Source organism: Lutjanus erythropterus, chromosome 6 (genome assembly GCF_056507025.1).
Source record: "Lutjanus erythropterus isolate fLutEry1 chromosome 6, fLutEry1.hap2, whole genome shotgun sequence".
In the NCBI taxonomy this organism is placed as follows: domain Eukaryota; kingdom Metazoa; phylum Chordata; class Actinopteri; order Lutjaniformes; family Lutjanidae; genus Lutjanus; species Lutjanus erythropterus.
The window spans coordinates 19,074,184-19,080,183 of NC_139322.1; positions in this window are offsets into that span (position 1 = coordinate 19,074,184).

Sequence of the window (6,000 nt, forward strand, 5' to 3'; positions counted from 1 at the left end):
TCAACTATTTAAGAGACTGTCACTGATTGCACACACATCTTACACAACTCATTTAAGTGCCAAAGCACTGATTTATCACAACAGTCTTGTTTGTTTTTGGCTGCTGGAAAGATTATTTTCCATTAAAAGGTAGAGGATAGGCAGCACTGTTTACTGGCAGATTGACTCTGCAGGTCACATGGATCATCGTCATGCATCATTGAAGTAATTTTGCATGTCTGTGTGTGTTGCAAATATTTCATTTTCAATGGACGACACCATGCATAATAATTCATGTTTTACAGCCACAGTTAACATTCAGGCTACAAGATTGTTGGATCACCTGTTATTGAGAATTAGGCTAATCTGTATTTACAGACTGTGTTCCTATAACTAAGATAACTGCTGGAGTTAAAAACCCTTAATGATCATGTTATCCTAACATCAATTTCTATGATCATTGGAAATTCGTTAAAAGTTTCACTACATCATTTAATCAAGTGTTTCTCCAACAGAAACACATAAATCACTCCTTCCTGCACTGCCAGCTCTTTATTTTTTCTTACCTCTGTCGGATTACTCCAAAAGGGAATATAACAAGCAAGGGTGCAGACCCGGGTAGGAAAATGCCAATCTACTAACATTCAGGGACTAGTGAATTGTTCTGAGGAATAGTTTAAATTTAAAAAAATCAACTGTTGTCTGTCATTGTGAAGTCAGTGTTATTCAATGAGATTTAATATTGTGACAAAGCACCCATGTTAATTATAGATGCAAAACAATGCATTTTTATGTTTTGCAAGATTGCATTGTCTATGATACTCTTTTTCCTGCTAAAATATTTAATAAATGAATTATGTGACTAGTGACAAATCTGCTCAATTATTCAGACCACCAGGGGGAAAGTGAGAAATACACACATATATATTATTTTGAAATTTATTCCCATTTATGCCGTAATTTCATTTGGTGCTCCTCTGGCAGCAGCACAGCAACTCTCTGTCTCCCCTCGCATGCCTCAGGCAGGAGACTGACAGCTTTTACTATATGCTTACAGGGACTCTGTGTCTCTGTCGCTCTGAAACTTTGCAGGCAACAGCAGAACAGGCAGAGAACACAGAAGGAGAAAAAGGAACAGCAGTAGAGAACATAGATGACTGACAGACTTTAGAGTGATAAGAAGAAGTAACCCCCGCTTCCTTGACTATTTACATTATTGACCCACAGTACTTAGAATAAACTGGAGCAACACAGAAGGAAAAATATATTAGCCTACATACATGTACATGTGTACTTACTGTGTGCTTATGCAGACCGCTAAATGCTAACAGTCTGACCTTAAACAGGTATATTTTTTACTATATTTACCTTCTTAGGTTAGCATGCTGCTGGCTGATGGTAATGTCAGTAGCTCTGAACAAATAAAAATTTTGACCTGCTGATTCTCAAGACACCATGAATGTTTGGACAAAATTTCATGACAATCCATCCAGTATTTGCTGAGACATTTCAGTCTGGACTGATTTATCATTTCATTTCATTTATTATTATACAGGAAAAGATTAAAAGCAACTTGATAAAAATCAGTTACAATTAAACAGGCCTGACCGGTGACTAAAACTGGTTTACAGCAGGTTCCTGTTCTGCAGCACATAAAAGATAAAAGCACATCACAAAACTAGAACCATGCAATGGTTGAAGAGGGGTTAAAAAGGTCAGCGATGCAACAACAGGTAAACAGAGCAGTGATTCTCAGCTGTACCTGTCTGCAAACTAAGTGGTAAAAACAACAGCTGGCCAGATTAAATGACTGTTGTTTAAAATGAGATGTTGATTTTACGCTTCTAAATGCAAACAAGTATGAAAAGATAATTTAATTGAGCCAAATCCTGTTAGAGCTCAAATCCAATCTTCAATTTTACAGATGTATCAACAATCTGAGGGCAGGATGCCCGGAAAAAACACAGCTCGATTCAATTTGATGTTTTGGTTTTGTCTTGCTGTAATCATTATTTACTCATATCTTAGTAAGCTCAAAATATCACTTGCACGTGTCTTCTAATATCTCCTCATCAAAAACATTTTTGAAGTCTCTCTGCCTGACACTATGAGTTATAAGCGTGTGATTACACTTAAATTCCTAAAAATGTATTTATAATTCATGAAAGCTATAAGCTTGTAATTAAAAAAAAAGAAATTTGGACAGAAAATAGCCGCTTCTATTCAATGATTTATGCAGTTTTAAGCCTGGTGAAACATTTAAAGTCTTACAAAATATGTTCGCAGCAAATTTAATTCAGATAGTATTCATCCTTTAACCAATGGAAACTATGATCCATGTATTTTTCCATCTGTAAAGTCTTTAAATCCTTGTTTAACTGTTCAGACTTTAGTTGAGTATTTCCAGATTGCAGACAGGCCAAAATGTTGCTGTAGACTTAAAAACAAAAGCAGCAAAACTACCCATTTTAGCTTCACCTTGTTGGCTACAGAAAAACTATTGTTGTTTTTAATTTATTTCATCTTATATATTGAATTTCAGACAACTTTTTTGACAATCTATGTCTACTCCTGATCTTTTTTTAAACATCTGCTGAGCCCGGGTGCAGCCTGAGAGCCTCATGCTGTCCCGTTTTGGTTACACAAAGTCTAAGGGTAATTGAGGTTCTACCAAAGAGAGCATCTGCGAGGTCTCAAGACCTGATCAGCATACTGGCCTCACTTTAATTATTCCGTGGTATGTCCACTAATTTACTGTGTTCTTTTATTTTGTAAATCACTTTGTAATTCTTTAATTCTTCTTCCGCCTTTTCTCTGCTAAAAGCACTTGTGCAGCAAAAAACACCAAAAACCCACAATCCGAACTTCAAAAAATCACCCGTACATCCTGCAGAGCTGAAATTTTTTCAGCACGTTTGAATTGTGACAAAATTTTCCTTCATTGCATCCTGTGGTCAATTCATAAGTCCCCGTATATTTTTCAAAATATGAAAAATCAATCAATATCACAAGTTTTCTTTGAAAGGCTACAAAAATGGACACAGACTTGTCAAGGATTTCAAATTGTGCTCAGGTCAGTGAAATGGCGAGACCACAATCATATTTAATGTTGATGTTAAGAGATGTTGTTTCACCATAAAGTCATAGATTCAAAAACCCAAGTGAACAACTGGATTCTGAGTACTACTCAGGCATGAACACTGACCTCAATGAAATATTGTAACATCAAGTTTTAGCAGTTATCTCAAAAATGGCTTAGAGACAAAAAAAATTATAATCTTAATCTTTCAAATCATCAGCATCTGGTCTTCTGATCTAAAAATTTCTTTTCCGCAGAATAGCCAGGAGAGCCTTCTGGCTTGCATACTGCAAAATGCGACCAGATGCAGTAAAACATCCTGGTATTTTTTTGGCATACTGTATTTGGCATACTATGTATGGGGATATGCTAACCCTACGCTACAAATTCCATACTTTTTTTATGTATGTACTGCAGCTGCCCTTACAAAGTACATAATGTTGCATACAGTATTTATACAGTTGGGACATTCTTCCTCATAAAATTGGGCCTTGAACTTTGCCCCTCTTGCTCATAGACCCGTCTCAAAGGACTTTGGGTCAGAAAAGCCAGAAAAGCTTACTGACTTGCATACTGCAAAATGCAACCAGAAGCAGTAGGGCATCCAGGTATTTTTGACATACTGTATTTGACATACTGGGACATACTAAATCTTTTTCTCACATACTAAATATTATATAGTATGTATGGTAGATCCTTCATTTCTGATAAATAAAAACTAACAGTGCAGTATGATCTTATCAATATTCAGATATAATGAAAGATATAAGGTGATATAATGGTTTTTCACCCATGAATAACATAATCATCCACTGTCAACAAAAGAGGCAACTACAGAACATCAGAGATCTGTAACAGTGGAGTATTCGGTCAAGAATCCAGCGTATGGAAGAATCCCCTTTGGCAGAGTTTTTAATTTTAATATTTTAATATTTTATTATCACAAGAGCATTATTAGATGTAGATAACATATAAAACACCTACGCTGTGAATACTAACATCAAGTTTAATTACAAATAAATAAGTTACTTGTACTTAAGTATTCCACAATTTAGAGGCACTTTACACAAGTGAGAATGAAAAATGCCTCTAAAAAACAATCCAGTTATTGAAAGTAAAAAACAGACTCATCTGGCCTCTGTGGAGCCTGTTAGTCTTAATTTAGATCAGGGCTGCCCAAACTGGGGCACCCGGACAAAAGTTGGCTAACCAAAATGTTTGATTCGGCCCACTTTTGCACAATATTTGCTGCAACTTTACTCACTATCATTTAACTTCTGGACTGTACTGCACTATCAGCTTGAATTTATGTATGTTGCATGCCTTTTGAATTTTTCTTGAATAGTTATGAATTTTACCTTCCCTTTATATAATTTTATTTTCTACTCTGAACCACCATTGATTTCATGTTTGATTCTAACTCTGATAAAAATATACAACCCACGACTCTGAACACGTTATGTAAATTCCTCACCTTTTGACAAACTCTCCAGTTCAAAACGAGAAAAAACAGTCAGCGATTACACTGGTGTTGATCTGATGAGAAACTGGGTGGGGGGTTGGGGATGAAGGGTGTTCAGTTCACAGTATTACCTTATGTAGCTAGTTACCTGGCCAGTACCGTCAACAAAGAGTTTTGTTTTTTACTTTAAAATCTCAACTTTGCTTAGGTTTTTTTTTGAGGCAATGAGTTGGCATATTTTTTTTTTGAGTATACCCAACTTATTAGATTTTACAGTGTAGATAACAAAATTCTATCTTTATTTGTATTACCTTTTGACAGGTAATAAATCCTCTAACATTGATTTACTTAATTGCTTAATTTAATTACTTAATTAAATAGTTGCACCAGCAGAAAAATTTGTCTCTTATGGCTAGGAGACAAAATAACCTATTTATTTCTGAGGTTGGGTATCGAATGGGAAAATATTCGAGTCAAATCAAGTCAGCTTTATTTATTTATCATGATAAATCCTCACAGAAGTTATTTCAGGGCATTTTTCATGTAGAGCAGGTCTAGACTGTAAAAGTTAGAATATTATTTAAAGAGACCCAAAAATTCCTACTATGAATAAGCACTTAGCAGCAATGATGAGGAAAAACTTCCTTTTTACAGGCAGAAACCTCGAACGCAACCAGAACAACCAGAAAGTTTGTTGCCCCCTTGTTTGTAGCCATCTGAGTAAACACTAGTGTTTCATAATAATATTCGAAAGTGAGAAGTGAATATAATAATGTGAGACACCAAAAAGGAATTTGCCACCTCTTACACTTTTCCTCAGCATGTTTTCTACAAAACTCAAAGACTAAGAATGATCTCAAGTCTACGCATATTTTCATATAATATACGGTAATTGTTTTCTAATAACTTAAGAAGTGTTAATTGATAATTGCTGACTATTTGTGATGTGTGTTTGGCTGTGATGAAGCTCTGTTTGACTAAAAGCTTTCTCTTTTCATTCACAGCATTTGTAATGATTGATTCTCTGAAATACCGATGTGGTGCCTTTGATAAAAATGGAAGTTTGAAGTTTTTTTTTAAATCTAAAACATCTATGGTTGGACGACCGCATGTTAATCATGTGAAAGTGACAGTGAAAAAGCCCAGAAAGCTTTTGATCATAAATAAAAATACAATGACAGTTTCTGTGAGATGCTTCTCTCAGAGAACTAAGACCTTCTATTAACCTTTTTGGAAAAACTCTAAAGAACTAATAATATTTCATTATAGTCAGGCAACTAAACAACTAAATTAATTAGGCCTTAAGATTGTAAACTTAAATCTACCTCTTTCAAATCTGCCATGAAGGATCTGCATTGATGTGAGTTCATTTACATTCCTCTCTGCAGCTTTCTCTCTTTTTTGTCTTATGTGTTTTCATTAAGCCAAGACAGACTTCTAAGTTTTACATTATCTTAAAAAAAAGAGTAATGAAGCTCTT